The sequence below is a fragment of the Pituophis catenifer genome, unplaced genomic scaffold, assembly GCF_029215685.1.
Source record: "Pituophis catenifer annectens isolate HBS135680 unplaced genomic scaffold, rPitCat1.0.hap2 SCAF_2, whole genome shotgun sequence".
Taxonomy (NCBI): domain Eukaryota; kingdom Metazoa; phylum Chordata; class Lepidosauria; order Squamata; family Colubridae; genus Pituophis; species Pituophis catenifer.
The window spans coordinates 294626522-294643455 of record NW_027256882.1 but is presented as its reverse complement, the minus strand read 5'-3'; the positions used below and the strand labels follow the sequence as shown (position 1 = coordinate 294643455).

Sequence of the window (16934 nt, the reverse complement as noted above, 5' to 3'; positions counted from 1 at the left end):
ATTATTTAGATTTATGGCCCCCGCAATTGGGAAGACCCCTGGCAGTTTACAAAGCGATTTGAAACGCAGCGTAACAAACTCTCTACCGTAGAAGTTATCAACAGGTAAAAATCAATAAAATTGCAAAGCCAATAACATTCCGCGGCAAAACTTCACACCTCAAGTACTCCGTTTCTTACACGCAACCGACAACGGGAGAACGGATCGATATTTGTGGGGGGAAGTTATCCCAGAGTCAGACCAGGGTCCCCATGTTTCCACCTGCCTCATTTTATGGCAGTGGGGGACGAAGCAAGAGGTCCTTTGAGTAACAGAATAGCAGAGTTGGAAGGGACCTTGGAGGTCTTCTAGTCCAACCCCCTGCTCAAGTAGGAATTCGGGTGATATACAAGTGAAAAGACAATCCTGTAAGTATCTCTGTGCAAGTTTTTTTTATAAAAAGCACTTTCAAATATACAGGTAGTTCTCCACTTATGACCAGAACTGGGCCCACATATTCCGTTGCTAAGCAAGACAGTTGTTCAGTGAGTTTTCTCCATTGCTACAGTTGATAAGGAAATCACTGCAGTCGTTAAGTGAGTCACACAGTTGTTAAGCGAATCTGGCTTCCATGTTGACTTTACTTGTCAGACGGTCGAAAAAGGGGATCACGTGACCTTGGGACACTGCAACCGTCATAAGTACATGCCAGTTGCCAAGCATCTGAATTTTGATCACATGACCCTGGGAATTCTGTGATGGTTAAGTGTGAAAAATTTATTTTTATTTTATTTTATTTTATTTTGAATTTGTATACCGCCCTTCTCCCTGAGGACTCAGGGCAGTGAACAGCCAAGTAAAAACATCAAGTACAAATATTAAAATACAGTTAAAATATACATATATAAATTTGGCCCCATTAATTAAAAACAATAAACAAAACACTTAAAAACACTTAAAAAAAAATTAGGCCAGCCCGGCTTGCTGGAAAAGGAAGGTTTTAAGGGCACGGCGGAAGGCACCGAGGTCTTGGATTCTCCTTATCTCTGGAGGCAATTGATTCCAGAGGGTAGGTGCCCCCACAGAGAAGGCCCTCCCCCTGGGGGTCACCAGCCTGCACTGTTTGGCTGATGGCACCCCGAGGAGGCCCTCTCTGTGGGAGCGCACGGGTCGATGGGAGATTGTCGGTGGCAGCAGGCGGTCTCGAAGATAGCTAGGCCCTATGCCATGGAGCGCTTTAAAGGTGATAACCAACACCTTGAAGCGCACCCGGAAGACCACTGGGAGCCAGTGCAGCTCGCGCAGGAGCGGTGTTACATGGGAGCGCCAGGCTGCTCCCGTCACTACCCGCGCTGCTGCATTCTGGACCAGTTGGAGCCTCCGGGTGCTCCTCAAGGGGAGCCCCATGTAGAGAGCGTTGCAGTAGTCAAGGCGAGAGGTGACGAGGGCATGAGTGACTGTGCACAGGGAATCCCGATCAAGAAAGGGCCGCAACTGGCGGATCAGGCGAACCTGACAAAAGGTCCCCCTGGTTACAGCTGTCAGATGTTCCTCCAAGGACAGCTGCCTATCCAGGAGGACTCCCAGATTGCGAGCCCTCTCTGTGGGGGCCAACGACTCGCCCCCAATAGTCAGTGATGGAGTCAACTGACTATATCGGGATGCCGGGAGCCACAGCCACTCAGTCTTGGAAGGGTTGAGCCTGAGCCTGTTCCTCCCCATCCAGATCCGCACAGCCTCCAGGCACTGGGACATCACTTCAAGGGCATCGTTGGGGTGGCCTGGGGTGGAGATGTACAGCTGGGTGTCATCAGCGTACTGGTGGTATCTCACCCCAAAGCCACGGATGATCTCGCCCAGCGGCTTCACATAAATGTTGAACAGGAGGGGCGAGAGGACCAACCCCTGAGGCACTCCACATATAAGAGGCCTTGAGGTCGACCTCTGCCTACCTGCCAACACGAACTGCGACCGGTCGGAGAGAAAGGAGGAGAACCACCGTAATACGGTGCCCCCCATCCCCAACTCTTCCAGCCGGTGCAGCATGATACCATGGTCGATGGTATCAAAAGCCGCTGAGAGGTCTAACAGGACCAGAACAGAGGAACAACCCCTGTCCCGAGCCCTCCAGAGATCATCAACCAACGCGACCAATGCCGTTTCCGTGCTGTGTCCAGGCCTGAAACCCGACTGGAACGGATCTAGATAGGATGTTTCCTCCAAGAATTGTGGAAACTGTCGCGCGACCACACTCTCAACAACCTTCGCCAGGAAGCGAAGGTTGGAGACAGGACGATAGTTGGCCAATATTGCCGGATCCAGGGACGGCTTCTTGAGGAGAGGCCTCACCACCGCTTCTTTCAAAGCGGCGGGGAAGTGACCCTCACTCAACGAAGCGTTGATAACACCCTGGAGCCAGCCTCGTGTAACCTCCCGGGAGGCCAGTACCAACCAGGAGGGACACGGGTCCAGTAAACATGTGGCCGCACTAAGTCTCCCCAGAATCCTGTCCACATCATCCGGAGTCACAGCATCAAACTCCTCCCAGGTAACATTCTCAAGACTATTCCTCGTCACCTTGCCCTGATCTACCCAGTCAGAGTCCAAATCCCCCCGGATCTGAGCGATTTTGTCATACAGGTATTGTCCGAAATCCTCCGCCCTGCCTTCCAAGGGATCCTCCCGCGCTCCCGGATGGAGCAGGGAGCGGGTTACCCTGAACAGGGCGGCCGGACGATTCCCTGATGACGCAATAGAGGCGGAAAAGTAGTTAAACTTTGCCGTCTTTATCGCCACTAGGTAGGTCTTAATATGCGACCTTACCAGTGTTCGGTCAGATTCAGCGAGACTGGCCCTCCAACCACTCTCTAGGCGTCTTTTCCGGCGTTTCATCTCCCTCAGCTCCTCGGTGAACCAAGGAGCCGCGAGGGATCGACACCGGGTCAGAGGCCGCAAAGGCACGACTCGATCCAAGGCCCCACCAGCCGCCCGATCCCAGGCAGCTACCAGGTCCTCGGCCGAGTCGTGTGCCAGATCTTCAGGAATTGGCCCAAGCTCTGTCTGGAACCTATCAGGATCCATCAGGCGCCTGGGGCGGATCCATCTAATTGGGTCCGCCTCCCTGCGGCGGGGTGTAGCGGTTCGAAGGTCCAGACGAAGGAGTGAGTGATCTGACCATGACAAGGGTTTCATGTCTATATCCCGTATAATAAGACCACTCAACCACTGGCCAGAGACAAAAATCAGGTCCAGCGTGTGTCCCCCCCTGTGAGTGGGGCCATGAACTAACTGGGTCAGGTCCATGGCCGTCATGGAAGCCATGAACTCCCGAGCCACCTCTGACGTTTCACCAACGGACGGCAGATTGAAATCACCCATGACCATAAGCCTGGGTGTATCAACTGCCACCGTGGCTATCACGTCGAGTAGCTCGGGCAGGGCCGTTGCCACGCGGCAGGGAGCCAGGTACGTAAGCAGCAAGCCCATCTGAACCCCATGACCCCATCTCACAAAGAGGGACTCACACCCGGCAATCTGTGGCACAGTGGTCTCCCTCGGACCCAGACCTTCGTTAATAATAACCGCCACCCCCCCCGCCCCTCCCCTGGGCCCTCGGCTGATGGAATGCTCTGAAGCCTGGTGGACACATCTCAACCAGAGGGACCCCTCCCTCCGGGCCCAACCAGGTCTCCGTAATACCCGCCAGGTCCGCTCCCCCCTCTTGAATAAGATCGTAAATGAGGGGGCCCTTATTTACCACAGACCTGGCGTTGCACAGCATCAGCCGGAGGCCCAGGTCCTGAGTATCTGAGCCACCTAGTATCCGAGGGGAGCCTTGAGGACCGGGGCGTGCAATCGCTCTCAAGTAGCGAGTGCGCACCCCCGGCACAAGATAAGGTCCTCTGCTCCCGCCATATCTGCCCCTCCCATCCACCGTGCTGATGACATCCCCAATCCCTCGTCCTGCGCCCTCCAGACCGTTACCCTGTGCCAGGCTGGGCCCTGACCTAGGTGGATTACCCCCCCATCCCCTTTGGTCGCCCTCCCAGTTCCCCTTAAAAGATTATTAAAAACCCTAATTAAAAAACCCCTCAATCCCCGCTTTAAAACATGCCACCTCTCGGGGCTCCAAAGCCCGTCCTTAAGGTAGGCCTTCGATAGAGTGGAAGGCCATCGCCGCGAGAGGGGGGCATCTCGCAGCGCAAGCAAATCTGCCGAGGTATAAGCCATACAAGTATGATGAGATGGAAAAGGGGAACCTTGGATGTCAGCGAAATTTAAAGATAGTCATTGAGGTGAGAAATGGCAAAAGAGGCTGGCCAGGATGAAGCTGGGGCCCCTTCACTCTCTCACAGTGATGGGGCGACCAGATCAGATGGTTGCAGTGCAGGCGGATGGCCACAGCCGTTCTCTCACCGCGGCTGGATGTAAAAGGCCAACAATAGTCACTTTCTCCCTGCAAAATGATCCTAAGTCACTTTTTTCAGTCCCATTGTCACTTCAAACGGTCGCTAAAGGAATGGTTGTAAGTCAAAGACTATTTGAACTCGGAAACTGATGGGGCGGCAGCCCATGTGAAAATATGCTCCTGGTGGTATGTACTGGTTAACATCTGGCCTGCTGCGCTCTGGACCAATTGATACTTCTGGGTAGTCTCCAAGGGCAGCCCCAAACACAGCATATTATAGTAGTCCAGACAAGTGGGGTTAAGGCGCACAAGCTATTATGGATAGGTCCTTCTGCTCTAGGTAGGGTTGCAGCTGGCCAACTGATGGATCTGGACACTTTCTTGCCATCAGCCCAACGAGGAGTTAGGAAAAATATGGAAATTGTCAACCATCCAAGTCATGTTTGTTCCAAAGATTTTTTTTTCCAAAAGGCAACTGGACTTTTTCGGGGTGGGGTGGGGTGTGTTCCTTGAAAACATTTCGCTTCCCATCCAGGATGCTGCAATGTTTGTAATTTCTCAATGACGATGTAAACTTCCAACAGTTGCTACTCCATGGTTAAAAGTCAAAGACTACCTCTAATTTAATTTTATTTCCAGTGGCCAATATTAACTAATAAGAGTTTATCCCGATGGATTAACATTAGATTTAACTAGGGAAGATGATGGTTTAGCAATAAACCCTGTAATTGTGGGGTCCTTGGTGTGCTTCCTGAGCTTGGATATGGATTTGCAGACGTTTCCTGACCAATCTAGGTAACATCATCAGTACCAGAAGGGAGTGGGTGTAAGGATTTGCCCCAGCTAATCCCTCAGGAAAGTAAGACTCTTGAATCCGTTGAGTCAAAAGAACTTTTACTGAGAGAAAGTGATGGCGGAAAAGCAAGGGGGAATCTGGCAAGTCCCACACGAATCATAAAGCAATTCTTCTGTTTCCCCAAACCCAAACCCCCCAGTCCACCTGCAGCCACAAGAGCTGGATGCAATGAAATGTCCTTTTAATATATGCTGATCAGTGTACATTCAAAGGGACAATAAAGTTTCTGTTCCATTCCATTCCATTCCATTCCATTCCATAATTCTATTCTATTCTATTCTATTCTATTCTATTCTATTCTATTCTATTCTATTCTATTCTATTCTATTCTACTCTACTCTACTGATTCCATTCCATTCCATTCCATTCCATTCCATTCCATTCCATTCCATTCCATTCCATATTTCTAATTCTATTCTATTCTATTCTATTCTATTCTATTCTATTCTATTCTATTCTAATTCCATTTCATATTTCTATTCCATTCCATTCCATATTTCTATTCTATTCTATTCTATTCTATTCTAATTCCATTTCATATTTCTATTCCATTCCATTCCATATTTCTATTCTATTCTATTCTATTCTATTCTATTCTATTCTATTCTATTCTATTCTATTCTATTCTAATTCCATTTCATATTTCTATTCCATTCCATTCCATTCCATTCCATTCCATTCCATATTTCTAATTCTATTCTATTCTATTCTATTCTATTCTATTCTATTCTATTCTATTCTATTCTATTCTAATTCCATTTCATATTTCTATTCCATTCCATTCCATATTTCTATTCTATTCTATTCTATTCTATTCTATTCTATTCTAATTCCATTTCATATTTCTATTCCATTCCATTCCATATTTCTATTCTATTCTATTCTATTCTATTCTATTCTATTCTATTCTATTCTATTCTATTCTATTCTAATTCCATTTCATATTTCTATTCCATTCCATTCCATTCCATTCCATTCCATTCCATTCCATTCCATTCCATATTTCTAATTCTATTCTATTCTATTCTATTCTATTCTATTCTATTCTATTCTATTCTATTAATTCCATTTCATATTTCTATTCCATTCCATTCTTCCATTCCATTCCATTCCATATTTCTAATTCTATTCTATTCTATTCTATTCTATTCTATTCCATTCCATATTTCTATTCTATTCTATTCCATTCCATAATTCTATTCTATTCTATTCTATTCTATTCTATTCTATTCTAATTCCATTTCATATTTCTATTCCATTCCATTCCATTCTTCCATTCCATTCCATTCCATTCCATTCCATTCCATTCCATTCCATATTTCTATTCTATTCTATTCTATTCTATTCTATTCTATTCTATTCTATTCTATTCTATTCTATTCCATTCCATTCCATTATTATTCTATTCTATTCTATTCTATTCTATTCTATTCTATTCTATTCTATTCTATTCTATTCTATTCTATTCTATTCTATTCCATTCCATTCCATTCCATTCCATTCCATTCCATTCCATTATTATTCCATTCTATTCTATTCTATTCTATTCTATTCTATTCTATTCTATTCTATTCCATATTTCTATTCTATTCTATTCTATTCCATTCCATATTTCTATTCTATTCTATTCTATTCTATTCTATTCTATTCTATTCTATTCTATTCTATTCTATTCTATTCTATTCCTTATTCCATTCCATTCCATTCCATTCCATTCCAATTCCCATTCCCATTCCCATTCCCATTCCCAAGGTTGTTTTGAGAATGCTGAGGTGCTAGGCAGATGGGAGGTCATTCTCAGGGCACGATGGCCTTGAAACCAGTCTGGAACCGGCCGGGAGGGAGTCCGCTCCGTCTCTGCGGCAAGAAAAGTCGTACAATGGGCCAAAACTCACTTACCAACTGTCTCACTTAGCTCAAATGCGGTCGTACGTTGAGGACTACCTGTAGATTATATTCAGCACTTCCTGGCGTTCTAAAAGAAAGCGAAATCGCAAGATTTTTAAAAATAGACATATATCGAATTCTGTGAAACCAGAGGCTCCCGTGGCGAAGCCTGACGGCCGGCTTACTTCTTCTGAAGCAACTTTCCAAACCTATTCCTGCCGAGGAGAGAGCGGCGTACGCACCCTAGCTTTTTTGGTGTCTCTAAAAATCGGAAAACATAAGCTGGAAATAAAAATCGATCGCTTTACTGTAAGCACAATGAGCTGCATTATTTAAAAACCACCTCGCTGGTCCAGGTTAGCAAACTGAGAACAGCCTGTGCAAGATGCAGAGTTCTCTAATGCTCGGAACATTCACGTCTTGATTGGCCAGCGCTAAAACGTTTTGACTTAACTCTTCTTAAATATTTATTAAGTCTCAAATTGGGGTCCTTGGCTCAGCTTTCATTGCTAGGAAGCGGGCAGCTATTTGGCGCAGGAGGCCCTGGCAGTGGGAACTCAGATCCTCATTCCCGCTAGGCTAGACTACTGCCATGCGCTTTACATGGGGCTACCCTTGAAGACCGCTTGGGATTTGGCACAAAATGCAGGTAGTCCTCGACTTACGACAGTTCGCTTAGTGAACGTTCGAAGTTACAACGGCACTGGAAAATGTGAGTTAGGACCGTTTTTCACAGTTACGGCCTTTCCAGCATCCCCATGATCATGCTTGGCCACTGGCATGTACTTATGACTGTTGCAGTGTCCCGGGGGTCACGTGATTTCCTTCTGACAAGCAAAGTCAAAGGGGAAGCCGGATTCACTTAACAACCGGGGGACTCACTTATCAACTGTTGTGATCCACTTAACAACTGTAGGAAGGAAGGTCGTAAAATGGGGCAAAATTCACTTAACAAATGTCTCACTTAACAACAGAACTTTTGGGCCCAATTGTGGTCGAGGATTACCTGTATAGCAGCTTTCATGCTGATGGTTAAGAGTCACAAAGAGCCAAGTAATTAAAATGTGGTTTTAGCAAGGGAATACAGATAATGCTTATGACCACAATTCAGCCCAAACATTTTGTTGCTAAGTGAGACAGCTGTGAAGTGAGTTTTGCCCACTTCACTTTGAGTATTTTACGGCCTTTCTTGCCACATTTGTTAAGTGAGCAACATGGTAGTGAAGCGAATTGGGCTCCCCCATTGACTTTGCTTGTTGGGAGTTCGCAAAAGGGGATCATGCAACCTTGGCACCCAGCGACGGTCATAAATATGAGTCAGTTGCCAAGCGTCTGAATTGTGATCACATGACCACGAGGATTCTGCAATGGTCGTAGGTGTGAAACCACCATGCTCAGACAGCACCAAGGACCCCATCGTCCTCCTCCTATGATGTTACCTAGTTGGGTCATGAATCGTTTGCAAAAAACCCACCAAGCTCAGAGGGCACCAAGGACCCCACAGTGTTGTCCTTGTCTTACTCCTCCTCCTCCTCCTCCTCACTCTCAAGATGTTACCTAGTTGGGTCATGAAACACCTGCAAGAAAGCACCCAGTACCCCACTGTCCTTTTTCTCCTCCTAGCCCTGAAGATGTTACCTAGTTGGGTCATAAAACGTCTGCAAGAAAACAACCAAGCTCAGAGAGCACCAAGGACCCCACAGTCTTCCTCCTCCTCCTCCTTGCTCTGAAGATGTTATCTAGTGGGGTCATAAAACGTCTGCAAGAAAACCACCAAGCTCAGAGAGCACCAAGGACTCCACGGTGATGGCGTTCTAGAGGGCCTTGAAAACCTGGCTCTTCTCGTGGTCTCTGGGGCTAAGGAGGCTGGGTGCCTGATATCCATTCTACGTATTTATTTATTTATTTATTGAATTTCTATACCGCCCTTCTCCCAAAGGACTTAGGGCGGTGAACAGATTAAGATTTCATATACATATTATAATTTTTTTTTAAATAAACAGTAAATAATAAATTGACTCAACTTGGTGTATCTGCTAAGACCTTGGCATAGAATTTAGATGTTTATGCTAGCCCTGCTTGTTGAAACAGAAAGGTCTTCAGGGCACGTCGGAAAGTGCGAAGATCTGGGATTATTCGTATTCCAGGGGGTATTTTGTTCCAAAGAGTAGGTGCCCCCACAGAGAAGGCTCTCTCCCTTGGAACTACTAGACGACATTGTTTTAATGATGGTACTATGAGTAGGCCTACTCTGTGACAGCGTGTTGGTTGGTGGGAGGTTATCGGTTGCAGCAGGTGGTCTCGTAAAGTACCCAGGTCCTAAGCCATGGAGCACTTTAAAGGTAAGAACCAACACCTTGAAGCGCACACGGAAGACCACCGGGAGCCAGTGCAGCTCGCGTAGAAGAGGTGTTACATGTGAGCGCCATGTTGCTCCCATAATTACTCACGTGGCCACATTCTGGACCAGTTGGAGCTTCCGGGTGCACTTCAAGGGGAGTCCCATGTAGAGAGCGTTACAGTAGTCAAGTCGGGAAATGACAAGGGCTTGATTTGGATTCATCATCTGTTTATTGGTTTATATAGATGGCTGTTTTTACATTATTCCTGTAGTAAAAGCTGCCCGGAGACACTGAATTCTATCCAGTGATGACTCGTGATGGCTTTTTCCCTCCTTCAAAGTCTCTTAGGGTCACTTTTGAGATATTGGCTTTCACACACAAAAAAAGAAATGGTTCTCGGTGGCTCTGACTTGCAGCCTCGGTGCGGTATTTTTGGGGCAAAAATCTGCTTCCCGGCCTCGGCAGCTGGCAAAGCTGCCAGTTTCCTCTCAATTAAGGGAGCCTTTGCAAGGATTAGCAAGGACAACCGTTGGGCCCTCAGATGGGACTGAATTATGTGCCTTCGGCTCTTGGCTGGTTTCTTGACTGCCCTGTCAAGGCCCCACCGAATCTCGTACAAAAGGCATGGAAAATGAAGAGAAGAGTTGATGGTGTCCTTCCTTCCCTCCAGCGTTTCTTGAGAACTACTTGTCTTTTTTCAGATGTTTAGTAGAACCTCAAGTCACCATCAGGCACACGGATCTTCTGCTCCAACCCGCTGCTCATGCAGGAGACCCTATACCAGTGATGGCTAACCTTGTTAAGGATATTATTGTTGTGTTACCAACCAGCAGAGTAAATGCACAAGGAAACGTTGCTGAGAGCAATGAATAAGAGAGATGCAAACTGGTTTATCAAAAGCTTACTTTATAGTAGAAAAACAGTCTCATAGTCTTTAAACAAATTCCAAGTCTTTGCCAGTAAATCAGTCCAGTAGTTACAGAATCTTCTTACCAAACAAGCATTAGTTGGTTAGAATAACAAACTCACTCTGGGTTCACAAACCACGATGGTAGCAGATCCATCCAACGATGATTAGCAGATAGCAACTCCTCTCAATGGTAGCATATCATACTCTGGTAGCATATCATATCAGCTTCATCATCTCCTCATCAAACTGAATACGTTACAATACCTTGCCTAAATACTCTCACAACCAGTCATTACCTAATTACAGCATGACTCAGCATTACAATGAAAACCTTTAAAGTAACATAATACATTTACAGATTAAAGTAACAGTACACATATATTGCCTGGACAACTAGTTAGACTCGAACCATATCCTAACAAACCTTTTTGCTATCACGTGCCAAAAGCGGGGGGTGCACAGGAGGGGGGGTCACTCATGTGCGTGCCCACACCCATAATTCAATGGCCCCCTGCCCTGCCCCCCCATGCATGCACGCGTGACCCCCACACGCGCTCCCCTCGCTTTTGTCACGCAACGGCAAAAAGGTTACTAATGGGCCTAGTGGGCCCGTTTTTCGCCCTCCCCAGGCTCCAGAGGCTTTCTTTGAACCTGGGGAGGGCAAAAACAGCCTCCCCAATTTAATTTAATTTAATTTAATTTAATTTAATTTAATTAAATGTATATTTGGCCTCTCTCCAAAGACTCAGGGTGGCTCACAACACATTTAAACAATCATTATAAAAAGACATTGAAAAATTAAAAACATTAAAAACTCATTCACACCATTTCATGGCCGGATCTCGCCAGATCACAAGAGCGAGATCAACGGCCCCAGGCCTGCCGGAAGAGCCAGGTCTTCACCACTTTTTGGAAGGCTAATAGGGTGGGGATGGTCCGGATCTCAGAAGGTAACTGGTTTCAGAGAGCTGGGGCAGCCACAGAGAAGGCCTTCACCCACGGGCCCACCAGCCGGCATTGTTTAGCTGACGGGACCCGGAGGAGACCGATTCTGTGGGATCTTACCGGTCGCTGGGAGCTATGCGGCAGAAGGTGGTCCGGAGGCCCTCCAGAGGCTGGAAACAGCTCATTTCCAGTGGGCCCGGAAGGTCTGAAAATCAGCTAGCCAGCGCGTGCATGCACACTGGAGGTGAGCTGGGGCAATGCTCGCGTGCCCACAGATATGGTTCCACGTGCCACCTGTGGCACGCATTGTTCTGTCCCCGTACCATGCACACAGCCCCACGGATAGCCCGAAGTTAATAAGCCACACGACAAAATTCTTTGAAGATAAAGCTGGCAGCAACCCAGTGGCTAGCTGCCAATTCAGACTTTACTCACACAAAACAAAGATTAGACTGCAAGCATTCCGATAAAACAGGCAGAGTGTCAACAATACAAGGATTCATCCAAATGCAGTCCGATAAAGCAGGCAAAGTCCAATAACGCAGAGATCATGGATTATTTCTAATTTTTGCTCGTCACAAACTGAACTGGCCACCACACCCACATTTATACCTTGTGGGGTGTGGTCCAGTGACTCAGTTAATCTCTGGCATGCCTTCCCCTCTGCTGCGCACGCTTCTCCCTGCGCCTCTGTCGAGGGTCCAGCCAGCACTTATCTCCTTCGTCGCTGTCCATCTGTGGCTGCAGGGACGTGCTTGGCTCTGGGCCTATCTTTTGGCCTTCGGTGTCCTCCGGAGGCATTGCCAGAGAGGAGGGTCCTGGAGAGGGAGGCCTTGCCAACTCCTCTCCCTCACTCTCAGAGTCTGCATCTGTTGATAGCCCAGGCTCAGGCAACGGAGCCACAACACACATGCCATAGGTTCGCCATCACGGCCCTATACCATTTCAAACAAATGGCTGTCCAGTCTTTTCTTGAAAACCTCCAGTGATGGAGCACGCACAACTTCTGGTGGCAAGCAGTTCCACTGGTTTAATTGTTCTCACTGTCAGCTGTTAAAAGCTATTTATCACAGAAAGCTATTTATCACAGCAGGCAGAGGGAGGTGTTGCTGGGAACGTGTTTGGTTTATGGCTGTGTGTTTGTTCCTGCTTGACTTTGTGCCTTGGAGACCGAACTTCTCTTGCAGCTCTCATGGATGTACTTTCGATTTTGCCAGGCCACCAACCCAGAAAGGTTAGCGAGCTCTGATCTGCAATATGCAGCGTAAGGACCATAACAGTCATTACGTAGGAAAAACACACAGAAGACTACAGCTAGCAGACATAAGACACAATGAAAACACCTTCATTTCACAACACATGGGCAGACACAACCGTAGTTTCAGTTGGGAAACAGTCAGCATCCTAGATCAAGCCAAGTCCAAAAACCCTTGAGAGTTCCTGGAAACACTCAGACAAAGTAGCCCTCAACAGGCACATAGAGATAAACTACATTTACACGCCATGAAAAGAGACAAAAAGAAATTTAAAAAGACCCAAAGACTTCCTCATCAGCAATCGACGCTCTGATAATATACACTGAGAGTTTATGCACCAAGACAAATTCCTTGTGTGTCCAATCACACTAGGCCAATAAAAAATTCTATTCTATTCTAAACAAAGATTTAATAGCAAGGTTAACATTAGACCAACAATCAAGGATCAATCAATATTCCAGTCAAGGAATATAGGGGTTTCCTGCCTAAGCAGGGGGGTTGGACTAGAAGACCTCCAAGGTCCCTTCCAACTCTGTTAATCTATATTCTATATTCTAACTGTCCATTCAGAAGAACAATCTAGGCCTAATCAAGGACTCACCAAGAAGAAAACAAAACTTCCACCAACACTGACACCACTGACAGGGCACGCCACTTGTGTATAATCAGAGAGCAAACCCCACTCCCTTGAACCACTGATGATGTTACCTAGTGTGGTAATAAAACACCTGCAAGAAACAACTAAACTCGGAGAGCACCAGGGACCCCACAGCTCAACCCTGAGCTGCAGATATTCTCTTCTATAGATATTTGTTGAATATTTGTCTGTTTAATAAGTCTAGGTAAGAAGAGGAAGAGGGAGTGGGGAGAAGAAAAGGTTAATTACAACTTCAAAAAAAGGTTGACATTTCCTCTTTTCCTGCCAGGAAATTCTCACACATCCAGCAAACAAATGTTTTAACCAAAAGCTACAGAAGTGTGGGAAAAAAAAATCAGTTGTTAGGTGAGCGGCATAGATTAAATCAAGTTGATATATGGAAATATAAGGCCACTGTTTGCTATCTTATCAGCACAATAATAGATCTGGAAGCGGATTTTTTTCTTTCTCTCTTTTTTAGCATCTGGCATTCTCACACTGCCCCTCCTCTTGATTTATGGGTGATGCTTTCCTCCTTATTTTATTTTTTCCCCCCTTCCTTTTGGCTTCTGAATGAAAGCAGGTGCAGGAAGTAACCTGAGCTCCATTACCTACAGTAACCTATGAACAGGTATGCTTGCATCATCTGGGCTTATGCATTAGTCTCTCCTGATTTTTGGAGATGTATAAATAGGAGTACAGCCCTTCGTTGGGTGGGGTCATTCTTAATAGGTGGTCCTGGAAGTGGTAGTACCGCTTTATAAGGCCTCGATGAGGCCACACTTGGAATCCTGCATCCAGGTTTGGTCGTCACAATGTAAAAAAGATCTGGATATAAATATAAAGTCACTCGGGGGGTTTTTATACAAATAAGTACTTTTTAATGATGGGGCAGATGGCAATTGAAATCATTAAACACACTGTTGGAAGAAGGGATTAATTTGACTTGGTTACAGTATAATCAACTTCAATTAAGATGGAGAGAAGATCAAAAAATTGGATTAATGCTGCAGGAAGAAGAATTGGTTAGGCAGATAAAAGAGAAAGGCCCAATGCATATTAAGAGGGTTTATAATGTTTTGTTAGAAAGAGATTCAGAAAATGAATTGGTTAAAGATTGTATGATAAAATGGGCGCAAAATTTTGGAGAACCAGTTATGATGGAAACCTGGGAAAAAATATGGGTCCAAAATGTTAAATTCACACAGTCGCAGAATTTGAGTGAAAATTTTTATAAAATGTTTTATAGGTGGCATTTAGATCCTAAGAAATTGTCATGCATGTATCCTAATGTTCAACCGAAATGTTGGAGATGTGATTGCTTAGATACTACATATTACCATATATGGGAATGTATGGTCTATCATGTCTCCACATGAAAGCAGTCTTCCAATATTTGAGGGGCTGCCACAAAGAAGAGGGAGTCAAGCTCTTCTCCAAAGCACCCGAGGGCAGTCCCAAAAACTCCTGAAAAAGCACTTTTTTTTTTAAAAAAAAATTGATTTATATGCCGCCTTTCTCTGGCGACTCAGGGCGGCTTACAATGTGCTCAGCACTTTTGGGACAACCATGACCTGGATGACTAAGAATCTCTACGGACACTCCCAAAACGGATTTCTCTGTGTGAGGACTTTCTGCACCGTTAGGTCACTGTGATATAATCCGGGAAGGAACAATGGGCTTCTCAGTCAGGGACCGAAGCTTATCAGATGAAGGAAAAGAAGGAGCTGGAACGTGATGGACTCGCTCGATATGGAGCTGGTCATCTTCCAGAAGAACGAAAACTGCGTGTACTATTAGAACTCCAGTAAAGATAAACAAGTTAATCCTTCTCTTTGTTCTCTTTTGAAGTGGCTGCTTTCTTATGACCCAGGTGGTCAAGGCAAGGTAGGCCTCTAGAGCAGCGTTTCTCAGTTGCTGGCTGGGGGATTCTGGGAGTTGAAGTCCACCCATCTTCAAGCTTCCAAGGTTGAGAAACACTGCTCTAGAGCCGTGATGGCGAACCTATGGCACGCATGCCACAGGTGGCACATGGAGCCGTATCTGTGGGCACACGAGCATTGCCCTAGATCAGCTCTAGCACACATGCACGTGCCAGCCAGCTGATTTTCTAGCCTTCCAGGCCCACCGGAAGTCGGGAAACGGGCTGTTTCTGGCCTCCAGGGGAGTGGGGAAGGCTGTTTTTGCCCTCCCCAGGCTCCAAGAAAGCCTTTGGAGCCTGGGGAGGGCGAAAAATGTGTCTACCGGGCCCATTGTGGCATTGCGTGCCGAAAGCAGGGGGAACGCGGGGGGGGGGGGTGCAGGTGCATGCGTGGCGGGAGGGGTACATTAAATTATGTGTGTGGGCACACGCACATGCAACCCCCTGCACTCCCCCCGCTTTTGGCACACGATGGCAAAAAGGCTAGCCATCATTGCTCTAGAGCATCCTTCCTTTCTTTCCACCAGTGGTCTACCCAATGGCCCTCCAACCACCGGTAAGGCTACTCGGAAGGCAGGCACCCACCGTCTCCGAAACGCAGGCCCAGTATGTTGTGGCCCGTCAGCAGAGCTAGCAGCAGAGTCAGAGGAGGAGGAGAGAGAGGGGGAGCCTGGGCCGGCTTCGGAGCCTTTGGAAGGCTCTGATGAGGAAACAGAGGCAGAGCCGGGGCCTTTCGGTCCTCCCCCAGGTGGAGAGGCGGTTGTCTTCAGGGCCTGAGCTGAGTGAGGGGAAGGAAAAGATGGGGCCCATCCGAGATGCCCGTATGCGTAGAGAGGAGAGCAACGGAAAGCAATAAGCCGGCTCTCAGGGAAAAGAAGACATAGACGCTTGCTAGCCCCTCCCTGGCTGGGAAATCAATAGGAGGGGTTTGGGAGTGGCCGGTTCTTGCAAATAACCGTTCGTTTTCCAGTGTACATCAATCACATTGGATTCCTTTGCCAGAACCAGGTTTGTCGGGACGGATTACTCTGTATTTGAGGTACCAACTGTTCTGTCCCCGTCTCACACACGCACACAAACAGACAGCCGGGGGTTAAATAAACTGGCAGACAACCAATTCTTCCGATAAGAAGCTTGGCAGCAACCCAGTAGCTGCTTGCCAAGAACTTTACTCATAAACAAAATACACACAGTTCAAGAATTGTCCAGTTTGTAAAATAAATCCAAGGCAGATAACATTGTTTCCAAAGATGCAGTGTGACTCGATAGTAGTTAGTTTTGTCCGTCACAGAGTCTGAATGGCCACCTCACCCCCTTTTATACCCTGTGGGGTGTGATCCAGTGACTCAGCTTAATCTCTGGCATGCCCTTTCTTCTGTTGCGCGCGCTTATCTCTGTGACGCTACCGAGGATCCAGCCAAGACTCATTTCCCTCATTACTGTTCACCTGTGGCTGCGTGGATGTGCTTGGCCCCAGGCCTATCTCTTGCCCTTCGGCGGGCACCGAAGGCATTGCCAGAGAGGAGGGTCCTGGAGAGGGAGGCCTTGCCAACTCCTCTCCTTCACTCTCGAAGTCCTCTCCTGCTGATGACACAGGCTCAGGTAACGGAGCCACAACACTAACGGAGTCTCCCTGCCGGGGAATAATAGGGAGTGAATTTGCCTCAGCCGGGGTGAACAGGGACCGTTCTTGCTCTGTTTTTAGAAGGGGAAAAAAAACTTTCACTTGTGACTCATTACTTTTGGTTTTGCTTATCCAACGTGAACAAAGACCCTTCCTGCCTTGACTTAAA

General features: G+C 46.7%; 1 protein-coding gene across 2 annotated transcripts in view; it reads right to left on the bottom strand.

Moving 5' to 3' along the window:
* FAM219A (family with sequence similarity 219 member A) overlaps positions 1 to 16934 on the bottom strand; it is a 64049-nt gene that overhangs the window by 31573 nt on the left and 15542 nt on the right. The gene's annotated exons all lie outside the window — the stretch shown is intronic.